Below are 25,961 nucleotides of genomic sequence, written 5' to 3'. Positions count from 1 at the left end.
GACATCTTCCTTTGCCCCCTTGACGAGTTGGAGATGCCAGCTGTTACATCATTGCATAAAATAATCACCCAATCTCTTAAAGAAGTTAGCGAAAACTTAAATCGAGCTAAGGAGCAACAAAAGAAATGTGCAGACCGACATAGGAGAGAGGCTCCATAATATCACGTCGGGGATAAAGTGTGGTTGGCGTCCAAAAATATTCCACTAAAAGGACCTTGTGCCTTTCGGCCACGATACCTGGGGCCATACCCAATTAAAGCCATCATAAACCCTGCAGCCATGAAGTTGGATTTACCTTCCAACATGCAAATACACCCAGTTTTTCATGTCTCTCTTCTAAAACCAGTGAAACCGGACACTCAAATTTCAGCACCACCAGAACCGGAGATCATCGCAGGTGAACTTGAGTATGAGGTAAAGAACATCCTGGACTCCAAGAAAGTATGCTCAAAACCTTATTATCTCATTGATTGGGAGGGCTATGGGCCCCAGGATCGTACTTGGGAGCCAGCTGAATTTGTCCATGCTCCACGACTCAAACAATTTCACCGGAACAACCCCACCAAACCGGGACCGGAGTCAAGAACAACCGTAAGAGGGGCCTTGACTGGGAGTGCTGTCATGAACACTGGTCAAGGGCCAAGTACTTCACCACCTGCAGGGTCCCAATGGACCCAGTCTTGGCGCCTATGGCACCAAGCTCATTACAAAGTGTGCTCTGCACCCAGAATATAGAAAGCACATGCCTCTAGGCTGGGCGGGGCCTGTCCAATACAGGGAAGGCACGTGCAGAAGACAGGAGGAGTGGCAAGGTGGGGCCACAAGGCGGGGCCTAAGGGGAGTAGCTGGGGCCAGGCTATATAAGCCGGCCCCACCCGAAAGTTGGCGCTTTGCGTTAGTCTGCTAGAGCAGCGTAACGCTTACCACCGTTCAGAAGAATCTTACCTGGTTCAGCACGTGCATCTTCAGTCTCCGGAACCCTCCAGCATCTTACCTGGAATCAGCGACACCATCGCTAGAAGCACTGCCATCTGCTTCCCATCTGCAGCCGCCGTGCGCATCTTACCTGAGTCAGCCTCGCCATCGCTTGAAGAAGCACTGTCATCTGCTTCCCATCTGCAGCCGCTGCACGCACCTTACCTGAGACAGCCTCGCCATCGCTTGAAGAAGCACTTCTACCGCTTCCGACTCTGCAGCAGCCGCGCTCATCTTACCAGCCTTCTCGAGTCCTCCGCGGGTGTCGCCTAGCATCCTTACCTGTCCCAAACTTCAATCAACACGGGGCCATCTTCCGGCGCAGCATCCACGTGGATCTTCATCTCCGGCAACCTGCAGGAGTTCGGAAACCGCTCACCAGCTAATACTGACCAGCTGCACCTACAAAGGGAATAGAAAACACAAGGTGAGCAAGTCACATAGACTATAACACTTTAAGCAGCGCAACTCACGAACTTGGCGCAGTTTCTGGAACAGTCTACTTACCACCAGTAGGTCCTACGGGATAGACTGTTTTCATCACCACGCGCTCGTGGGCCATCTTCATACGTAGGGTGAGAAAGGACAATTTATGGTTGCGGACAATAATCATTGGGGAAAATTAACACAAAGGATACGGACAATAATCATAGTAATAAACCTACCTTCAAGACGGAATGGTCGCAGCCGGTCTGGACCTCCACACCCAGGACCAGTGACGCAACTAGGTCCATCCACAGCAGCCCTGCTGAAGGAAAGCTGGACGGAGAGCCCATCATTACATCAAAACAGGTGAGCTTGCATGGGCAAACTCTTGCGTACTACATTCTGGCACGAAAGGGTCGAGGGGAATCCCAGCACCACTACGCTATTTTCACTGCCTCTCATCTTCTCTCAGGACCAGCACCGCGGGTCCTCGATACCACTGCAGTTGGGGGAGAGAAGCGATCCAAAGGAGTGAACTCCTGGGAGGGCTGCAACCATGCCCAACGTCCCCACAGAGACCAGGTGAGCGTAACATTGCTTCAAAATATGTTAAATTAGGTAGAGGCATTTTTTCGAACATTGAGATTCTGTATTTTCATTTTGCATTACTGGTTTATTCACAATGCACTTTACATGCACCTTTTGGACGATTTCACCTTTTGAAGAAAACCACATGAGACAGACTAATTAAATAAAGAAAGCTGTGCTATGAGCCTTAATTGGCACATGTTTTAGACCTTTTGGTCTTCATGTAGCCTGAACACCTTAAACGTGGGTTTCTTTGAACAAATATATAGTGTACAGTGTCTGTAAAATAGCTTGTTAGAAATCTGAATGTTCTGTACAGTTCACAAAATGTATTTTATTTATATAATTATTTTTTAATCTTTTTTTCTGGTTTAAATTAAACTTTACACATGATTCCTTTCACAAACAAAATTTCAATACAATATTGTACAAATGCATCATTTAAAAGCAAATATAAAACATAATTCATTTCTTAATCAGCATTTACATGCAAATACCAAAGTAATTCACAGTTTTAAAGGGAAATATTAAAACAAGAGGAGACTATGAACATAATATAAAACAAATGAATACATTTCATCTTAAAGAACAATGAATACTGCCTATACAAAGAGTTTCCTTCCCCAGTTATCCGTTTTATATTTCAATGGATTCCATTTTAAGAAATATCTCTTGTTAAAATGCCACCAATGCACTTATTAATGAGACCTGTGTCCCATTAATTAACTTCTCCCACAAAATAGGTGCAACTAGATAAAATATTCTTTGGTGCAAAATGGCTAGCCATTCTACTATCAAATGATATAAGGACTCTAAACATTTAATTGAACACAATCTGCACGGTCGATCATCTCTACGCAATCCCATCCTCTGACCAATTACTTCCAAGGTTTTTAAACAATTGAAGCAAAACCTCATATACCAACAACTATGCACATGTTGACAAGGAAACATTTTCACGCATGGCCTAATTTCATTTGCAGTTGAGTACACCACCAAGATCTATCTGTATACAGTTTTAACCTGATCAGATCATTGCCATTTTCAATTGCGTCCCACATTTTCAATCGATTCTTAATTACATTGTTCAAGGAACTTAGATCTAAACCCATCTCTACCATATAACCTTCACATATATCTGGAAATTTAGATAGAAGTACATTAGATTTCTGTCTAAGAATCTCCCCCAATGTATCACACAATACTGCACCTTTCTCCATTATTATTTGTTTATACAACCCAATTTTCCAACCTTTGTAAATGGAAAACCAGGATTATAATCAAAATTCCAATCTTATAATGCTAATTGGGACACAAAACGGAACACCCAAGATATCTCTCCAAATCTTACCCTCAAGGGTGTCTAACCATTTTCTGTTAATCGAGGAAATACGCTCTATACCATACAACACAGCAGGGGTTCCCTTAGCCCTAAAATTCTCTATTAAGTGACACAATGAAAAGGCACATAACTTAGACCTCACCACCTTCATCAGTGATACAAATGTTGCTGCTTTGGTCCCAACATTTTCCTTTAATCGTTTAAGCGTATTTGTATTTGCCAAGAGAAAGCCCAGGTATATAAATGGATCCACTTCCCCAATATGATTGTTGTAAATTGTCCAAATATCTTCTGTGTTTCCTTTTATTATGCATAGACATGCATAGACATGATCAGGATTTCTCCTCATAAATAATCCAATTATCATCCATCAAATATCCTGTAACCCCATCTAACAGGGGTTAAATCTAAAAAAAATCCACTAATCTGCATAAGCAATACAACATGCCCATAGAAAAAGAAATTTGGGAGGGAACAAACTCCAATCTTCACTCTGGGTCCATAGGTCCGGCACGTACATGTTGAAGAGGGTCAGTGTAAGAACGCACCCCTGTCTAAGACCCTTCCCAGCCGGCACTGGCATTGCAATGTCTCGTTCCCAATTTAGGCGGATGCAGACTTTGTTCTTAGTATTAAATAAGTGAAGCATGTTTAACAAGTCTGGATCTTTTCCCCTGGCCCTCAGCTTCCACCAGAGCTTATCTCTATTTACTGTATCAAATGCAGAGGACAGATACAGGCTTGCCACAAACACAAAACGTCTCATTCCCCTATCTGCCAGGGTCAAACATGCGGACATTACCAGCCCACACAAAGACGTACCAATTCTTTTCCTATACCCAGGTTCATAGCATGAATCCTATTTTCATCCTCCTCCAACCTGATAAGATCTTTAAGTACAAAGCCAGCTAATATCTTAGAAGAGGTCTCGATAAGTGAAATTGGTCTATAATTCAGTGGAGAATCACAATCGCCTTTTTTGTATATCGGTACAATAATCGCTTACTTCCATGATCCCAGAATATCAAATATTTTTAAAAATACTGTACGGATTAACCCCAAACCACAAAAGGATCGCAAGTCAATGCTTCGTGCCCAAGTTGTTTCAGACCTGATCCAAATCTGTCCAGCAGTTTTGGCTGTGCGGTCCAGCATAAACTTTTTTGTGTATGGAAAAATGAATGGGGACTCGGCTGAAGCACTGTTTTTTGTTTTCATAATAACCTTTTTATTTTTCAAAGAATCTTTCCGATACTTTCCAGTTCAGGGGTTTTATAACAAGTATGACATTGACACAAGAGCTACAAGTTTCATAAACTTTATTCACTTTTTGGAAACACTCCTACTTTGACCTACAGCTATGATGGGAGTAGTCTCTACCATCAAATAATAAAGAAAACACAGTCCTAGTCAGTATATGTCAAATCACAATGGCCTATACTACCCAAACCTAATGCCTGCCCTATCTCTTATACAAAAAGTGTGTAAAGGGGAATGTGTAAGGAAAGTCAGGTTTATAACATGAAGGATCAAGGTAGCTGAGTCAGAACTCCTCCCCACGTTGGACAGCACGGAGTAAGGCGGCCCCCATAAACAGGATGACACACTCTGGCTCAGGTTATCAAAACAAAGGTAGTGCAAAACGTGGGTTGAGACCTGCTTGGTCTTCCACGTTATAGTATCACTTATTCCAGTTCTCCAAAAGTTCTTTCAGAGTTCAACAAAAGTTCATGTAGGTCTTCCTCTGTCGGATTCGGACCGTCTCATGGCATCAACAGTTCATGTAGGTCTCCCTCTGTGGGGCTCAGACCATTCAACTAAAAATGCGTGATTTAACGTAGATCTCCCTCAGCCGGGCTCGGAACTCGCAATCACAGCACTGGCAGGGGTTCCGATCCACAAGCTTCCTTCACGTTCATTAGGGGTTCCCTTCCCCTAACTTATTCCATGTTTCCGATCTCCCTCAGTCGGGCGCAGAGTCTTTCACTGATGTCGAAGACTTTTGAGTGTGCAAGGCCTTTTACATAGACCTCAGTAGGACCAATTTGACTTTCACTTCAGCTCTCCCTTATGTTATTTACCCCAGTGTCTCTTTGTCTTGGTAATTCCATAACATAACTGTCGTTCACCCAGGATGGTCGCTGGCACACTTGAAACACAATACATGTTTCTTCTTGCCTGGGAGTTGGCTTTCTCCGCGTACGCTTCATGGTTTCCCAGAGGCAACGACCTCCTGCAGGGATCTTCAGGGTTTCCCTACCCTTCGCTCTGGTCCCTCGGTCGGTCGTCCTGCATTAGTAGGTTTGCCTTCGCCCCGGAAGATTTGCTGCTTCTTGTGTCTCACCCTGCTCAGAGTGTGGCTCTATATTCTGCCCTTTATCCCTGTGGGGGGAGCTAATGGGTATCAGATGTATGTGATTAAGGTCAAGTGCCTGACTTTGCCTGACTTTATTAACGGGACATGTCAATGAGATATGCAAGTGTTAGCCTCTTTTCTCCCAGTAGTCCTCTTCCTCTGCCCAGTGTTTGTGTAGAAAGGGGTGTTGGGGCAGTTGGGACATTGTAGAATCCAATAAAATAGGATGGAGTATGGGCACGGGAAAGGGGGATACCGCGTGTCACCATCGGCTGCCCCACCCCCAGTCCCTGAAGATCCCTCACCCAGGTGATCCTCCCGCACAGGTCCACCCCAGGGTCTGGATCCAAAGGCGATGCTCATGCTCTGGCCACCTGAGAGAGAGATCCACGGGGACTAGTAAGTTTGTTTGTTTGTTTATTTATTTGGTAATGCGCTCCAAGCCCGTGGGCAGCGGGCGCATCAATACATGTAGACTCGAAACTTAGTTACAGTGCCTGACACAGGCTATTACAAAACAGTGATAACTTACAAAAAATGATACAGGTGAAGCAGTACATATAGGATCAAGATAGGTAAACGCAGAAGAATGTTGTCTTAGCAAGTGTATAGCGTGGTCAGCTAGATAAGGGTGAATATTGTTACAAATCGTTGTTGTGCAGCCATTTGCGAGCATTAGATCTAAATCTAGTGTAGGGTAGAGGGCGTCTAAGGTCAGGTGGGAGTGGGTTCCATGATTGTGCTGCTCTAACTAGGAAGCTAGATCCGCCCGCCGTGGTGAGTTTGAATCTAGGGACTTCAAGTAAGAAGGTGTTGGCAGGTCTTGTCAATCGGTTAGAGGGTTTCCAGTTGACTCTTTCAGCTAGGTAGGGGGGTGCTGATTGTTGAGGCATTTGGCTGTGAGAGAAATCGTTTTGAGGAGGATTCTGCCCTTTATCTTGAGCCAGTGGGCCTCGGTCCGGTGTTTAGAGATATGCTCTCTACGTGGGATGTTCAAAGCTGCTCTAAGAGCATTATTTTGTAATCTTTGGAGTTTGTCAATGATCGTCTTATTTGCACCTGAATATAAGGCGTTGCAATAGTCCAGTCTTGACATGACAAGGGCATTGGCCAAGGTGAGGCAACTGGCACTGGACAGGAAGGGTCTGGCGGCACGGATAAGTTTACATGTGTAAGTGGTTGTGGAGGCGAGGGAATTCACTTGCTTTTTGAGGGTGAGAGCTGAGTCAAGGTAAAAACCTAGGGTTTTAACCTCGCGCATAACCTTGATAGTATTATTGTCGATGTTGAATGAGGCATAGTCCGGGGTGAGTTTAGATTTAGATCGTCGTTCAGGCAAAGGCCATGGGTGGCCATCCATGCCTGAATGAGAATGTACATTTTATTCACCAAAGCCAGGTCCACTCCATAGTTGCCCCAAAGGGGTATGAGGATCTGGGTGTCATCTGCGTAATTTGTGTAGGTGACGCCCAGTCTGTCCAACTTGTCGAACAATGGCTTGGTGAAAATGTTGTACATGGTGGGTGAGACACAAGAGCCCTGTGGGACTCCACATGTAATTTGGATGGGATCGGCACAAGTGGATGTGGAGAACACTCTCATGGTCCGGTTGGCTAGAAAGGATTGGTCCCATGCTATAGCTTCTCCTGTGAAATTGGCAGCGAGCTTGAGGTGGTTGCATAAGACTGCATGATCCACCAGATCAAAAGCTGCTGACAAGTCCAGTAGGAGCAGCAGCGCTGTTTTCCCACTATCCTTAAATTCCTCCATTTTAGTTTTAAGATCTATCAAGGCTGTTTCAGTGCCATGGAGGGGGCGGAAGCCCGATTGGCGCAAGCCTAGTAGATAGTTAGCTTCTAAGTAATCTTGAATTTGGAGATAGGCTACTCTGTCGATAATTTTTAGTAGAAAAGGTACAGTGGTGATAGGCCTATAGTTAGTCGGGATAGATGGATCGAGGGTTTGTTTTTTAAGAAGGGGGAGGACCCAGGATTCTTTTAGGTTAGCTGGCACTGTATTGGATTTGAAGGAGGAGTTAATAAGCTTCGAGATAAATGGGGCTAAATCTCTAGCTGCGTCCTTTATTATTTGAGCTGGGCAACTGTCGCCCTTACAGTTGGAAGGCTTCAGTGAGAGGATAACCATTTCAGTGTTGATGATGGAGGTGCTTGTTGACAGTGGTCGAAGTGAGTGGGAGCGGTTGGGAGCGGTGCTCCTCTACTTTTTTAAATCAAGTTTTACAGCTCCTATACTTTTATTCTAAAAAGAAACCTTTCCAGAACGGTTTCGTTTTAAAATAACAGCGTAGGAAGAAGTTGAAACTTGCACTTTCAGTGCACTGCACTGAACATTCCCTTAAACAGCAGGCAAATGTGTTTGGGGGCTTGTATTGTGTGTGGGAGGGAGCAGGGCAATGGGGTTTGTGAGGAGCGGGACAGGCTAGCAGGCAACATAGTTCCACTACTTCTTTTCTTACACTTCGACCACTGCTTGTTGATCAGCAGGAGAGAGGGCATCCTTTTTATTAGTTATTTTAAGTTGGAGGGTGGAGATTTTATTTGATAGGGCATTCTGTATGTTAGTGCACCATATCTTGTCCTTGGGGACCGTGTCAATAGGTTGGATGGGAGATTCCATTTCCCGGAGCATGGCAAAGAGTTCCTTGGTATTGGATTTGGCATTGGTAATTCTGTTAATGAATACTTTTTTTTTTAGTATTGATAATTTCTGACTTGTAATGTTTAGTAAATTGGGTTAAGTTACCTTTGTTGTCATCGGTAGGCGAATTACGCCAGATAGTTTGGAGTTTTCGTTTCTGCTTTCTAAGGTCTTTAAGCTGGGGGGTGAACCAAGCATTAAGGTGGGCTTCTTGTTTAGCTTTGCGTAGTTTTGGAGGTGCAATCGTATTTCGAGCATGAGACATAGCTTTATTAAAGGTGTCTACTAAGGTGTCTGGGTCAGTATTGTCCTTCAGGCCATTGATAGTGGGCAGGAGGAGGGGGATGAGTTTTTCTGTAGTAATGTCTTTTTTTACTTCTGGTGGGAAGTGGTGGTATCATTTTGACAATTTTAGGGCTGAGGAGGTCAAGTGTGGCAGTGAAGTTTATTAGATAGTGGTCGGTCCATGGTTGAGGGGTGATGTCAGTAATGACTATGTTGCAGTTAAGTTTAGATACCCAGTCAAGGGTTCTGCCTTTAGCATGTTAGGGGAGAGGACTTTTTGAGTAAGGCTGTGGTCATTTAGAATAGCTGTTATAGAGAGGGCATTTTTGTTGTCTAGCTCATTAAAGCCAATGTTGAAGTCGCCCAGCAACAACGTTTGCGAATGATTTTGGGTATTGTTCGCTATGAGGGTGGTAAGGTCGTCTTCAAAGGTTCCCAAGGGGCCTGGGGGCCTATAGATCAGGTGAATAGTTAACATGCGGTTATTGGAAAGTTGCACTTTTGCTGAGAGTACTTCGCAGGAAACACATGGGGGTGAGGTGGTGAGTCTGATCGGCAGAGTAGTTTTAGCGATGATGGCTAGGCCACCGCCTTTAGCATTGGGTCTGTCTACTCTATGGATCTGGTCATTGTCAGGTACGGCTAACATCAGGGAGGGGCGTGCTGCCTCGTGAAGCCATGTTTCTGTTACGGCAAGGAGGTCAATGCTACTGTTGTTTAGTATGTCAGCAATTTCGGTTGCATGGGCTGCCATGGATCTTGCATTGATCAAGGATCCAGTAAGAGATAGGGTGTTCTTAGGGGTGGGATAGCTTGCAGATTTATCTGTGTGCTTGTTTTGACTCTGTGTTTCTTTTTGTGATAATGAGTGAGGTTTGGGGTCGGAGTTAAGGGTGTCGTGGCTTGAGTTTGCTTGTCCAAGTGCGTCTGTATAGTTGGGGATCTAACAGTATAGTTAGTACTGTTTCTTTTGTGTTCGTATATGCAAGGTAGTCTTGCCCTAAGTCTCAAGTTTCAGTCTGTGGGGGGGCTGGTGCTGTAGCAAGAATCACAGTGTGACCTAAAATGCATGGTCTGTTAATAACCATAGGGCACAACACAATCAGAGTGGTCCGTTAGCGACCATTGGGCACAACACAATCAGAGTGGTTGTTAGGACCCTAAGAGCGAATGCAAGCAAGGTATACCTAGTTTCGAGATTCAAAAATATGGCTAAAATACAGGTGCAAACTGGGTATGCCTAGATTCAGTGCAACCAGGAATGCAGAGGGCTAGTGTACAGTTGGGTGAGACATTGTATCAACAGTAGCGTGGCAGTATGCATAGGTAATACAGTGCTGGTACAGGTATTTACTGCACAAGATGATGCGCAGATAAGCGGTGGAATTACAGGATCATAGGCGGGTTTTGGTGCAATCATAAGTATGCAAAGTTCATTAGGATTGCGCCATGACTCTGTATGCGCAGCTTAGTAGGGCAATGTCATTTAGGCAAAGGGATAAACAAACGGAACGTATATGCAGAGATATTGCTGGCATGGGTTAGAGCAATCAAATTTAGCAAGTGTGCAAGGTAGAACGTATCTCACGTAGGCTAATGTGTTTGGCGGCTTATGCGCGTCTTTGAGAGTCAAACGCGGGTGAGTTTACCTTGAGAGCAGGTTGAAGGCGAGCTGAGTAGCATTTCCGGCATATGGCGGGTGGCGTGCCTGGCTGTGACAGGCTAGGACAGGCACCAGCCTTGGTGGGTGTGCCTTTGGGGGTGGGACGGCTTATTGCCTGCCGGAAATGGATTGTCTTGAAGAAGGAAGGGGCAGCCAATCATGCGCCGCGGCAGACTCAGACATCAGCACCAGGTCGGGTTTGCTTAGGCGAAGTGCGGGCGGCCATCTTGGAAGCAGCAGCACCTCGTGGGCTGCAATGGAGATTCTAGTTCGTGTCGGCCGCAGAAACAGAATTTTCTGATATTGCAAGTTGATTCAGCTTGCATGACAGTCACCAGCTGCAGCAGGTTAATTACAGCCAGACCGCCGGAAAAATAACATAGATGCGGGCGGGGGCACAGATCAGGTGCAGAGTGCGCGCTGGGTCCTACCTTGCATCTGAGTGGATCCCAGACGCAAAGTGAGACACCCTTTCGTTTCTCACAGGGGCCTGTGACAAACTTTGCTTTTGCAAGCTTTCAGCCAAATCTGTCACATGACTCAAAGGTTATTAGCAATTTATTTTTTCAATTTCCACTGTAACTCCGTTTTACCTTAACTATAGGGCAGTGACCGCCAACCTCTAATATATATATATATGATACATTACTCCCCATAATTGTATTTCTGATGCTTGTATCTGCTTAGATTCACATGCTGTGCATGGGCTGACATCTAGTGGAAGCTGCAGAGTATTACAATAGTTGTTTTCAAAATTCGAAAAGGGACGTCGACAGGGCATGCCAGTAATACTATCCCTAGTGAAACGTGCACTGTACCCATGGTCCTTCACGCGTCTAGGCCCCTCAGATTGTTTTGTTTTTGACATGAGGAAGCATGAAGTGTAGCGTGAGTACAAGGGTATCCAAGCAGATATGTATCAGACAAGCTCATAAGCATCCATGCGCCTTCTCTCCATGGGAGGAAGGGTGGGCGCATGTGAATCTAAGCAGATACAAGCATCAGAAATATGATTACAGTAAGTAATGTATCCCTTCTGAGGCTTGTGGAATCTGCTTAGATCACATACTGTGCATAGATTAGCGAGCAATGTTAGGGGAAGTGGTGGGTTGTGAGAAGGTTCAATGTATAAAAAGGGGTAAATACATTATCAAATTACCTCCCCCCTCTCTCCCTACTGTGTGGGCCGAAGCCTCGAAGCGGCCTTCCAATGCCGGACAGATCCGCCGATGGGAGTCTTCCAACTGTCGTTTTCTTCACCGCTGTTGGATGTTATCGATAGTCGGTGATGGAAGATATAAAGGATAGGAAGAGAAACTATCCCTAATTTGTATAAATCAATGGCGTTATGCCAACAGGAGAACTCAGCAAAATAGCATCCATCTACGATGGCAGAAAAAAACAATCTGAGGGACCTCGACGGGTGAAGGACCATGGGTACAGTAGACGTCACACTAGGGATAGTATTACTGGCACGCCCTGTCGACGTCCCTTTCCGAATTTCGAAAACAACAACTGTAATACTCTGCAGCTTTCACTATATGTTGTGATCTAAGCAGATTCGACAAGCATCAGAAATATATATATATATATATATATATATATATATATATATATATATATATATATATATAGAGAGAGAGAGAGAGAGAGCGCTTACTGGAGACTCTGGGTGTGATCTGGCACATGACCAGAGTGTGTAATTCCATTTAATAACTGGCCTCTTGCTAAATCTACTGTAAGAGATCTTCCAGTTGCTGATACACAAAATCATGCAGAATATGACTCAATTAAAAAAAGAGAATACGGCTCATTACGAGTTTACCGGTATATGGTAAAAGTGCTGATAATACCTTTTACCAGCACTTTAACCGGTCCGGTCAAGTACACGTTTGCCAGAACGCAGTTGCCGGAATTACCAGCGCCAGTAATACAGACAATGAAAATTCCAGATGGGCCAAAAACCTGTGCCGGTAATACCTGCACATCGGTTACTTTAGGCATATTACGGGATTGGATTTGCCAGTAATACCGGATGATATTTGCAGGTAATAACAGCAAAACCAAGGCAGAGATAACACTTCATAGTAGCTGGTAAATGGACACAGGTGAAGGAAATAATGCCACAAGTTCACCCAATCCACCCATGTGCACCCAATGCACACAGGAAGGGTACAAAAGGGCCACACCTTCACTTCCCAACAAAACCATGCTGCCAGTCACTGTTGCAAACATGGAGCTGGAGGCGCTGCATTCCAACCCACAGCTGTACGGGTTGTAGTACCAGCAGAGACAACAGGAGGCCTGGGAGACGAGGAGGATTAGGATGATGGGGATGTATGTGGCGAAGCAGAGGCGTGCAGTGATCCCTCGCACAAGGGCCATACCCTGGGCCCTCACTGACAGGCAGATACTAACAGCACGCTGCCAGCCGACATGGAGTTTGCAAAGGACAAAGGACCTGGATGGTGGGTGAGCACATGCACATTCCTATCTTCCTTGCAGCATGAGTGACAGGCAAATGGTGTCAGGCAACAATGTCACATCTGCATGTGCAGATTGGTCCCTGTTTATGCAGGACGCACAAGTGCACCCCTCAAATGACAGGTCACAACACACAAGCGTAGCAAATGACTGGGGATGCATCAGTCACTGACCAGGCCTATCCAACCCCCCCAACCCCGACAGGACAACCACACACAATGCAGGTACCAGAACGCAACACCCCCTCCCTATGAAATGGCAGTCAATAGGTTGACAAATGTACGTCCAGGGGCAACCCCAATAGACTAATGTTAAGCTGGGAGATGACTAAAAGCAACAACAACAAAGACCAAGCCCTACATACAGTGTAAAGGCATCATGATATATGATATGATATGATATTTATAACACACTTAATACCCAGAGGTTTCTAAGCGCTGACCCAGGCATCAAACCTGTGTTGCTCCGTGTTGCCTTGCTTCCAAGGCAAGCACGTTGCCCCTGATCTATCCTCCCGAGACAAGCAAGACACAGACAACAGATTCAAAGTGCAAACCAAAAATGTATTCATTAACTCAAATGTTAGGATGGTTGAAGGCCTAACTTGCCCTATCCTAAGGTGGGATTTCCCTACCTAAACAAACTAAGGAAAGTCACAAAGTTCAACTTAAAAGTCTGTCTGTGTCCAAAACCTATACTTGCTTTCACAACTAAAGCTAAACAATGTGTAGGGATGTCTGCAATAACAGAAATAGTGTTCCAAAGAAAGTTCTGGCTTACTCATCAGCTCCTCGTCCCCAAGTTCGAAATAGTTACTCAAAAGTATCGGGATTCCCTTTCCCAAGTTCAAGGTAGTTCCACAAACCCTTGGGATTCCATTTCTCAAGTTCAAGAAAGTTCCACAAAACCCTCAAGTTCCCTTCCCCAAGTTCAAGAAAGTTCCCCAAAACCTTGGGGTTCCCTTCCCCAAGTGCAAGACAGTTCCGCAAAACCTCTGGGTTCCCTTCCCCAAGCTCAAGACAGTTCTACTTGTAATTGTTCTCACTCTTTCAATATTCAAAAGCTACTCCAGACCTCCTTTATGCTCTTTCTGGTTTCTTAACAGTTCAATCAGATTGCTTTCTCCTTCACAGGTCGCGCAACCAGGAACTCTAAGCTCTCTAGCCCACACAAGTTCTTCTGTATTTGTACCTTTGTTAAGGTTCACATTCACTTGGCTTCCATTTGTCAGGCTCTTGGCTTTGCCACAATGTGTTCTGTCCTTTTCCAGTCTTTTGGCCTTGCCACAATGTATTTTTATATATATATATATATATATATTTATTTATTTATTTAATATACATGTAACCACATGGTTTTGTATATACAATATAAAACACAACAATACAAATTATACATTTTATACACCACATCAACAAATATATACACATAAAATTAGAAGAATCACAACGATTTGAAACATTCTACTTTGCTCATTAAAACCTCAAAATCTGACTTCAATAACTAATTACAGATATAAACACTTAAAATACACCTTCAGATAGTTCATTTAAAATTAGAATACATTTCCAATAAAACTTTGTTAAATTTTATATAAAATTCATATAGTTTCCATCCATAAAAAGGCTCCAAAGCTTATACATGTCATTGAACTGCTTGTCATATGATTTCAAATAACGTTCTCTAATTTGGTGAAGACTTTCACACTCAACAAATAAATGAGTCAGTGTTTCAATTCTTAACTCTCCACAAAGACGGCGCCATCTTGCCACTCGCGGTATGCCTATTAATGCCCCTTTAATTTCCAACGTTTCACAACAGTTACATTTGAGCAGAATATATTGACGTATTACCTTTGGACAGGGAGATGCCTGATAGTAGGCTGGAGTAACAGTGTGCACTATACGTTACTGTAAATACTTTCCGCTATTACTGAGAGTCACCAATGGCATTATGTTAGTCTCAGTAATGTGTTCTTTACACATCGTTTTCAGCCATGATTTGAATCTAGGTGTGCTTTGAGATGTGTTTGAGATACACACGTATTTCACTCTCCAGATATTGTGTATAGCCATAGTTTTACCAAAGGAACCCATTTTCATGCAATTGCCAATATTCTTAAATGTTGAAATGAACTGTACTGCTATTGTGTTATTATCCAACACCAACACATTTTCATAACACATAGTATTTCTGCAGTTAACGTCGATGTTAATGCTGTTCAATTCAAACTCCAACAAAATATACTCAACGGAGACACATTGGGGAAAGCGCAACAATTTACGAAAGATAACTGCCTCAAAATTGTGTAATTCCTTGGAGAAGTTGTGACCCCAGATCTCCACACCATACATTAAGATGGGTTTAACTCTTGCTGTGTAAAGAAGCATAATGGTCTTAACAGAATAACCCATATTTTTCCCAATAAAACAACTTATGATGCTTACTACTTTTAAACATTTGCCTTTAAGTTCAAACCAGAGTGACTTCCAATTGAGCCTATGGTCTACGTATAGACCCAGGTATTTGTACGTCTCGACTTGTTCTAATGGAGCACCATTGAAAGTCCAACCACATTTTTTTTGGCGGGCTTGGTTTTTTGCAAACACCATAATTTTGCTTTTCTCTATATTTACTTCGAGGTTGTTCAAACTATCAAAATCACTCAAGGCATTAAGAGAGATCTGTAGGCCAAATAGAGTAAAAGCAAATTGTCTGCATATGCCAACCAATTAAAAAACATGGAGCCTATTTTTGCCGGACATATGTGATGGTTTATCAAATAATATTGGAAGTCTGCCAAATAGAGATTAAAAAGTGTGGCCGCCACTATGCATCCCTGTTTAACACCTTGGTAAGTTAGGAACGACTTTGAAAGTTTCCCTCTGCCATCCAAGCAAACTTTTACTGAGGTATCTGAATATAAGGACAGCAGCTTAGAAAATAAACCAGCAGGAAGGTTCCATTTTACTAGCTTGGCCCATAGTGTGTTCCGATGCACTGAATCAAAGGCCGCACTAAAATCGATATAGGCGCAGTACATATTAGAATTGCACCGCATCCAAGAATATTCAACTGCTGATGTTAATAGTATTATATTATGTGAAGTATTAGCTTTTGAACTGGACCCAGTCTGGTTGGACGGCAGAATATTTTTTGCATTAATCCACTCAACTAGAAGGACTCAAGAGAAGATTTTCGCCGGTATCTCAAGCTTGGCTAATAGACATAGTTTTCAGGTGTACTCCATGCACCTTTCTTATATACCGGAAGTATATTACTCATCTTCCAAGTAGGAGATATACTACCACTCACACCAATTTCGTTAAACAGAATAAATAGAGCTTTGGCCCAACACTCAGGACAAAATGTTAACAAGTTATTGCATACCCCATCAGGGCCCGCTGCTCGAGAGCTATTCAAACCAACAATCATTTTTAAGTTGCCACTAATTGTTGCTTTACAAACCCATGTACTCAGAGGAATCTTTAACGCATCCGTGGATGTGTCTATATTTCCAAGGGTAGATAGTATTTGCTTTTCCCACTCATCTTCAGCTGCACAGTTGATGGGTAGATCCCTTTTTTTTGTGCCCTGAATAACACGCCAAATTTCTGTCCAGTTTCTTTGAATAGCCAACATTGCGATTATTTTCCAATGCTGTAGTTTAAGGGATTTTTTATATCCCCCGAGCCAGGAACGATAAGATTGCTTAACTAATTTAAAATGCAAGGTCACTTGGCTGTTCTCATAGAGGCATAATACTGGATACAATATTGCCCCAATCTCGATTTGCATGATTTTTTTCGCTTCTGCAATTTTTTTAATCATAAAATACCCTTTTTTTAAGTGAAATATTGGACCACTCATACATTGCACTTTCGCATACTATTGCAACCTTCACTAATTTTCATCAACATAATAGATGAAACTAGTATAATCTCCTTACCTGGGCCACCACAGTCTTGGTACTTGTTAGTGTACTCATATAGTAGACGTTGTGCTATAGAATCACCCGTAGCCACATTTTTTACATTCCCCTGTATGCGGTTGGTATTTTCATTCAGATAGATATTTCCATGCAGATGATGATCCGACTTGAGGTCTACATTTGCCTGCAATTTAGTAAAAGCACGCAGAGGAAAGTGATCACTCTCCTTCCGGGAGACTGTCCCCATTTCAACAATTAGGGATAAACCGGCTAAGTTAGAAAAAATATAATCAATCGCTGTCGCACTTTTGTCGTGTTTTGTCGCACTTTTGCCCGTGACTCGGGTAAATGCCATGTTGGCATCTCCCTGGCAATACCCATTTAACATGGTGAATCCAACTTCTTCAAGTAGGTTCACCCAGAGTTTATCCTGTCGGTTTATTTTCTTTTTATCTACCGGGCATGAGGAATTAGCTATTAACAAAGCAAGATCACTACATTTTATTTTTGCATTAAAATCACCCATCATCCATATGGGGTATGAATCAGAGTCATTTTTTATCAGATTTCTTACCACATTCTTATTTCTTTTGGTTTCTATGCAGTTTGGCGGGTCATAAATATTAATGCAGAGCTTGCCTATTTTTTGTATTTCGATTATCGGCAACAAAGAGTAAATTTTTTGGCTTGGGTAACAATGGTTTAATATGGGGCAGCATTACAACTTTAGATGTATAGCCAAATCGGAATAGCTCATCTTCATAGCTAAATACAAAATCTAAGGTGGGAGAAAGATTGAACCATATGTTGGTGATATATTCTTTAGTATTTTCCACCTGATCAACAATCCGGTGAGGATATTCCACGTATGGGAACAATCATGTGGAAAACTCGCAGGATAGTTTCCCGGTGCAATGGCAGTGTGTCATAATTATTAGAAACTGAATGCAGCTGTAATGCTTTATGCAGCTCAAGGGGGTTCACCACAGGGTTAGAATGATTTAGGATAGGGGCGTTCACCATCACTATCTTCGGGCCCACATTTCATGTAAATTAGTCTGACTGTTTGAGCATGGTAACAGTATATTTTTAGCTATAATGGATGCATTACCTGTCTCTACTATTATGGAATTACTGTTTTGCAGAATCACAAGGCAGGCTGTTTATGGCAGGTACATCAATTTGCGAAACATTTGGAGTGGATGTGGAACTAGCGCTCACTCTATCAGTACCACTACATTTTTTAGATGTTATATTCGAATTACTGGGGGTGTTATCAAGATCAGTTACAAGAATCGGTGCTAACTTCACTTCAAAGTAGTGGTGATTATTTTTACCTATGCCGCTCATCAGATTACGAGTATACTGTTTCTTTGGGTACATGAATGCTTGAGACAGCACTCTAGATTTCGCTTTTTTTCCTTTTATGTGCAACACTTTACCTCTCTTGGTGGATTTTTCAGACTTTAGTGTGGACACTTTAGTGTTCTTCAATGGTTTAGACACATCATGCACAAATTCATTTAAAGGACAAGTTTCAGTTGTCGTGCTTACTTCTTTAACTATTTTATGGACCCGATTTATACTTTTCATTAAAAGTACAGACTACATCTATCTTCTTTTCAAGGCTTTCACACTTTGTTACCAGCATTGTGAGTTGACTATCCAGAGCCCAAAACATATAATTTGATGTCATGCTACACAAGCTATCGTCCGACTTAGTAACAGAGGATTTAGGCAGAGGTAAGTCTTGACAACTAAACACATGCAAACTTAAGGTGTCATCTGCTTTCTTTTCTTTAGCTCGTGCTACGTTCATATCAGCAAGAGAATTGGCTACATTCATTTTACTTTCATTAAAGAATACTTCAGGCTCGACATTCAGCATGCAAGGGGTCGATGTAATTTCTCTTGCATCTCCTAGATATTCTATTTCCGAAGTTTCCATATCCAGATATCAATCTTTAGATGCATTTAGTTCTATCAAATCATTTAGCTGCTTGATTTTATGTACTTTTATGATGTATGGATGGGATCTACCATTGCCGCCATCTTTCTATTGTTAATATGGCACCTGGTGCGAGAGAGCGCTGTTGAATCAGGCTCAGATATAAACACAGATATCTCGTCTTGCTGCATTGCAGAGGAACTATTAATACCAATACCTCACTAGATTGAGTCAGGGGACGAGTAATGATAGCCAGTCCGATAGCACAGCCAGTAGAGCACTCGCTTAGACATCTGTGCTGAGCCTGCTGACGCAGGTTCGAATCCCAGCAGTGCCAAACTCAGCCTTTCATCCTTCTGAGGTCAATAAATGAGCACCACACACCATGCGTAATAATAAGCAGCGCTCAGAAACCTGAGGGTTCGTCGTGCTATATAAATGCTAACTATTATTAATGACAGCATCTAGAGATTTTGTACCGAGACAACTCAAAGAATTGCTCAATTCTTTGGCAGTCTTTTGGCCTTGCCACAATGTATTTTAATATATAGTTCACTTGGTGGTGGTTTTGTTCCTTCAACACCTTATTTTCATGCTCTTTCGCAATCTCCCATACTTGCTTTCTTTTATGCCTCATACGACTCGTGTTTTGCTTTCAATATGCAATATTTGAATTTCACACATACTTGTCATCAAGGCACATCTTTGCCAAAAGCCCTCCTTTAGTTCGGTTTTCAATTGTTGTGATTTTGAACCCTACCACTTGCAAATTATATGGTCCTTGTGCTTCTCTTTCAACCCATTACTTTGGATTAATTTCAGCGGGCGTATGCTTTCCCATTCATTCTGCATATAATTCGACTTTCTCACACAGTCCCAGGAACACCCCGATTCGAGTGCTCTTTGCACTACACTCACCAGTCCCTGGCGTGCCTCTGGGCAGCTGTGCTCTTGATTTCAGCTCCGCCGGCATGTTTGCTTTCACACGTGAATCCCACTCGCATTTCACTTTCTTGTTGGATCTCGCTGGCAGCTCCGCTCTTGCTCCACGGACGCTGTCTGTCACCTTTCTTCTTTCTCAGCTATGGCTGTGGGACTTCTGATAAATGAGGCTACCCCACCTGTGGCCTTCTCGCGGCCCACCTGGCCCTTGGCTCTACAGCTTCCTGGGGTCGTCTCCTGATCCTGGCTCTCCTGGAGGTCCTACCACGGCTGCCTCCTCGCACATGGGATTCCCTGCTGGTCTCTTTGCTGCTGATCGCCTCCCGTTCTTTACACATGCAAACACCTGACAGTTTGCAGGTGTGAGTCCCAAATTGCAATTGCCTGGTTACAATTAGTGGAGTAGTTGAGACATGCCTGACCTTTACAATACCCTGCAGGCCTCCTCCTTGTCTCAGTACGAGAGTGGTGAAATGGCTTACTAGTGTTCACTACTCCTAGTCACCTCTTCCTCGTCCCAGTAATATAATGGGTTGAATGAGGGGATGTGATGGAAAATGATTTACAACAGCCCATGAAGGCTGAGGGAGGGCAAAGTTGATTTTCAGAAGGGAAGGGGGATACCATGTCTCACCTGTGGATATCCTCTCCCCAACCCCCAAGGACTCTCTACCCACGTGATCCTCCCTTGCTTCTCCATCCCCAAAGTCAGGATCCAAAAGTGTTGGCCTTTCCCTGGCCACCTGAGAAGAGGATCCAAGGGGAGTAAGTGTAAGGATAAATTCAGGTTTCTTACAACAGTCACAGGGGACAACACATTACAGTGATGCACATTTACGTGTGCCTATCCAATGCCACGCACATTACCAGAACAGGCTGCCCAGGCCCACACACACCTGGCATAAGCTCTGGGGTACAGGCCAAGACTAGGTGCAGGGCCCAAGAACAACAATGTTGCCCATGGAGACATTGTACGTTGAGCAACCCAATGACACCCCCCCATTCATGGGATGAGACACTGACAAACAACTGAGGGTCACTACACTGACATGGGACCTGGCATGCCCTCCGTTCACAAGTAATCACACACGCCATCATGTCACACAGACCACCTTACCATGTGACCCAGACTCCAATCCGGTACCACGCATGGTGGAGATGCACAGGCCCAGACCACACACCCATGGCATGGTGGCTTCACAGTCAGATACCAAAATTGAATGTGTATTGGCTGTGCGCTGTGTGCAAGTATTTCCATGCAAGACTGGACAACCCGCTTCTCATTGCAATACCGATGCAAAGGCTGGAACGTGAAACAGTGTGGCACAATGTGAAATGGGACATGCATGCACAGACTGCCATTGAGATGATGTGTGATAGGTAATACCACTGCTGGGCATCACGAGTCACATCTGTGTCTTAACACCTTGTAGGCGACTCTAGATATCCACTGCTTCTAGGGCTGATGACTCCTCTGTGGAATCCCCAGATTCCAGTGGAAATGGCATATAACAGGGCCCATGTGAGGACCAAGGTGGCCATTGAGCACACCTCAGGCCCAATTCCGATGCCTGCACTGGTTTGGGGGTGGACTGATGTACAGGGTGTACATGGTTGGACAGATAGTCCTGACTTGTGCAATGTTGCATGACATCTGCGTCAGACGCAGCATACCCCTGCCACCAGATCTAGACATCCCTCCCCCAATGGATGATGATGCAGTGCCAGCCGGTCCCATGCATGTGTGCTCTGAGTGCATAACATTTTTTAAGTTTACCCTCCACTCTGCACACCCCTTGCACCTTTGTAAATATTGTGCACCATCAAAGTAGATAAATGTTTGAAAAGAGGAATGTCCAGTCATTGCTTCAAGTGAAATGTTTTGTATTGTAACATGAACAGTGGCAACCCCAAACACTGCCCCATGCCCTCCCGGAACACCTCCCCATCCCCAAACAACCAACCTCCCCACGCCCTCCCGAAACACCCTCCTCCACCCAACCTCCCCAAACAACCCTCCGACCCCCAGCCTCCACAAACAACTTCCCTCCTCCCACCCTACCCACAACCCAAGGATGCACCCTGCCAGTGTTCTTATCCAATAACATGTTGTGCCTCTTGGCCATGGGGCTCTTTGCTTGCTCCTTTGATGGCTGGAGTCGCTGGCTTGGAAATGCAGTGTTCTAGGCTGGCACCCCTCGGTGGTGGTGATGGAGGATGGAGGGTCAGATCCCTGGCCCGCATGTGCTGCAGGGTCAAGCAGATGCTGTGGTTGATGGCCTCAGCTGTGGCAGAGGCTACCTCATCGCACCCACGCACCCTTTGGGCAAGTGAGATAAGGGCGGCAGTGGCATGTCCAAGGGACCTCACAGTCCTGTGGCTCAACCTCTGCATGCATTTCTGCCTCAGGCGCATCTCATCGAGCTGCTGGCGTGCTCGGATGGCGAGTACCGACTTTGTATACTCAATGACACGCTGGCATTCATCCAGTCATTGTATGCTGGGCAGTGGCAGTGGAGGAGGGCTCTCTGGTGGGCCAGGGCTGTTACAAGCACAGGGGTAGGTGGTGGTGTTGAGAGCACAGGAGGGATAGCAGTACAAGCTGCCCAGACTGTGGCTGGTGTGTCTCACTGCTTACCGTTCATGGGGCCACTGACCACTTGTGTGGTGAGGGCAGCAGAAACAGGCACCACTGATGTGCCACTTGCATCAGTGGGTCATGATGGTGGGGCGACCGATGCAGCTGATGGTGGGGCGGCTGATGCAGCTGATGGTGGGGTGGCTGATGCAAGCATTATGCTGGTGGCCCTGCCTTGCTGTCTGGTCCTGCTAACATCCTGGCTCTCCTGCAGGACCCGCCATAGCTGCCTCCTCACACACAGGATTCCCTGCTGGTGTCTTTGCTGCGGGTCTCCTTCCTTTTTATACGCCTGCAACGGCGTTACAGGTTGCAGGTGGGAGTCCCAAATTGCAATTGCCTAGTTACAATTAGTGGAGTAGTTGAGACATCCCTGGCCTTTATAATACTCTGCAGGCCTCTTCCTCGTCTCAGTACTAGAGTGGTGAAATGGCTTACTAGTGTTCACTACTCCTAGCCGCCTCTTTCTCATCCCAGTACCATAATGGGTTGACTGCAGATGTCAACGGTCCAGATCCATCGCAGTTCGTGGACTGTGTGCCTTTTGGGAAGAGATGGGCATGCTGTTAGTCATCTGGGAACCACGTCTCCAGGCTTGCATTACACTCATGCAACAGTCTGTGTGTCCTGCTCTATTAATGTGGCCTCTTTGGGGTCTTGGGCCTAATGTGTGCTACTAAATGTAGGTGGTGGGAGTGCGGCTACGTCTACCTGCATCTCCTGGAATGTGTGTGTGTGTGTGATCTGCCCATTTGCTGTGACTGACATGTGTTGGGTCAGTTCACTTGCACATTAGGTGGTTCAGTGCTTGGGGATGCATGTATTTGGATGGTATGCAGTCTTTAAATTAAATGCACTGACACTTTCACCGAATGTTCTAGGACTGGAGTTAGTATATAACATTACACCAGTCCTAAAATATGTTGGGGAGTGTGTTTGGTGCATTTAAATAAAATAATGAAAATATTGAAAACACTGTCATTATTTTTTCATTCGTTTTAAACACATGGGGCCTCATTACGACTCAGGCGGTAAGGGTTTTACGGCGGCGTAAACAGCGCCGACCCTTACCGCCTGAGTACGAGGTCCCTTAGCGCCATGGCGGACTTAACACCTGCTTTTAGCAGGTGTTAAAATCCATGGCGCTAAGGGACCATGGAGTTAATTACGCCACCGTAGTTTACGGTGGCGTAATTAACGCCTTCCCCACTCCCATTATGCCCTATGGGGCAAAAATGGGAATGGGGAAGGGTAAATGGGGATTGGGGACTTACCGCCCCGCCAAGGTCGGAATGGGGCGGTAAGTCCGCCAACCACCATGGCGTAAACTTAGTTTACGCCATGGTGGTAAAGTCACGGCCCAGGCGGTAACTTACCGCCTGGGTCGTAATGAGGCCCATGGAACCAGTTGGACATGATATTTGCATTTACATGGGGTTTGTTGCACTAACCACCTTTGCCTTGGGTCTCAGCTTCCGCCTCTGCTGTCCCAAACTACTCCTTGCCTTCCATGTGCAGGATGAAGCTGCATGTCTCCTGCCAGGTCATGAGGTGGAGGGGTGCCACTGACCCTCCTCCTGTGGCAGCCGCATCTCCCTCCTGTGCTGGAAGATGAGATTCCGGATCCTCAGGAGCAGATCATCCCAGCGCTTCCGGCAGTCCCTCTTTGTGTGTGGGACAGGCTCCACAGCCGTCACCCTCTCAACCCCAATCTGCCATATGGCCGTCTTTCTTTGCTGGTCGGTCTTTCTGTGGCAAGCCCCAAAGAGTGCCTCTGAGTGCTGCACTACAATGTCTGCCAGTGCAGGCAGCTCAGCCTCTGGGAATTTTGGATCGTGCAGGCGGACGTCAGGGACTCCTCTCTTCTGGCTTCCCGACATGTTTGGCACCTCCTACAGCAGTGGATGACAGTTGGAAGTGGGGGATTGAAAGTGGATTGAGTTTTAAAGATGGCTGTCGGTGGTAATTCCAGTAGTTTGGGTGATGGTATTAGTAATATCGGCACATTTCTGCTGGTAGTACTGGCAGATTGGTGCTGATGCTGGTAATACCGTCAAGCTGCTATTACCAACCATTTCCGACAGGGGGCTCTGTGTGCGCCCGAGGACTTGTAATGCGCCGGAAAACCCGTAATGAGCCTCAATATGCTGCTTCCAATGTGTTGCAGAAAAAAGTATAAGCAGTTTAATAAAAATGCATCTAAGAACATTTTGTGCTTTAAAAAAAGCTCATGTGATTAAGTCCAGCAGTGCACAAAATAAAGCATACTAGCATAAACATGTCCTTATCAATGAATACCTGTAAAGGTTATATGTTTTTTTTAAGGAATTTGAAAAGGTTGCCATTACAGCTGAAATTGTGCTTTGTGCTGGCTCAGGCAGCAGGCATAGCGATGTCACAACTTAACTGTGATGGCTGATTACAGAGAAGTAGTAGGCGGCAAGGGTCAATGAGCTTGTAAAAAGCAAGCTCATTGGCCCTTGCCCGGGTCTTACATGCCTGACAATGCTCTGAGCCCTGCCACATCCCAGAGTTTTCTCCGCTAGTGTCCGCCATGGAAAGGGAGAAGGGACTACATGTAGTTCCTTCGCCCCTTCCATGGAGGCAATTTTTTTTGTTTACTTTTTTCTTACATTTGTTTTAATGCCCACCATGGAAAGGGAGAAGGGACTAGGTGTAGTCCCTTCTCCCTGATCCCTAGCAGCCATTTTTATTTGCTTTTTCTTTCTCAAGTTGAGAAACAGTTGCAGTGCCATTTCTCAACTTGAGAAAAACTGCTATTAGTACCCTGGTACGACGTGCCGGCGTACTAATGGCAATATAAACCTCAGAGGGGGGCATTACCAGTAGGGTAATGCCCCCGGGGCTATATTAAAGCCCTTACTAGGCTCGTTAGTAGGTTAGTAGTGATGTCACAACTAGCCTCTAATGAGAACAATATTTACATGCTTTTATAGGGGCATTGCAGGCTGTCATAAAGAGCTGTTTTTCTCTTTTGCAAACTGGCCAAAACGATCCAGTGGACTGTTGAGACCCGTTGCATTCCAAGTGTCAGTAGGCAATGGGTTATCACGGGAATTACTCAAAGAAAGTATATCCGATAGACACACAAAGGAAACAGTTCTTCATTCAATAAATAGGAATGTTTGGAATGGTTGAATTCGGTAAACAGTTTTCAAAGGCCCAATGTTAACTTACTAGTGCAAAAGCAATGCAAAATAGTAGATATACTATGTTCATGAGTTCCACTCTATAGCAGTGGAGCTGATTCACAAAGAATTTATTCCGACTTATCCTAACTTAAATCTTGATGTGGCTTTTTGATTTACAAAGACGTTGCAACAAGGAACTCTGACTTATTTAAGTCAGGAGTAAGTCAGGGAGTTACTCAAGATACATTCTTTGCAGATCCAATAACCCTCTCCTGATTTAGGTTAGGAGCAAGTCACTGTTACACATTGTAATGTATTTGTGAATTGGAAGAAGTAAACTTCACATCCTTCTTTTAAAACCTAACCCAAGATGCATTTAATTTTGGTAGCTGCTTCCCATCCCTTTTAAATAAAACATGTGTTAAATAAAATTGTCATGTGCCCAAATTCCCATTAAATAAATGACAAAACCAAACAAGATTCCACATGTAGTATAGGAAGAATGATCAAGAAATATAGCATCTAACTGAACCCTTGGGAGATAAGGCGTCCTTAAAATTATTATACTGTGCA

General features: G+C 44.4%; 1 protein-coding gene across 2 annotated transcripts in view; it reads right to left on the bottom strand.

Annotated features, from left to right (window-relative positions):
• The window catches only part of IMPG2 (interphotoreceptor matrix proteoglycan 2), a 901,957-nt gene that overhangs the window by 353,013 nt on the left and 522,983 nt on the right, over window positions 1-25,961 (bottom strand). The gene's annotated exons all lie outside the window — the stretch shown is intronic.

The sequence above is a fragment of the Ambystoma mexicanum genome, chromosome 7p (genome assembly GCF_040938575.1).
Source record: "Ambystoma mexicanum isolate Mex_15411 chromosome 7p, UKY_AmexF1_1, whole genome shotgun sequence".
Classification (NCBI taxonomy): Eukaryota; Metazoa; Chordata; class Amphibia; order Caudata; family Ambystomatidae; genus Ambystoma; species Ambystoma mexicanum.
The sequence above is the reverse complement of the archived record's forward strand: the minus strand, read 5'-3'. Positions and strand labels throughout refer to the sequence as shown.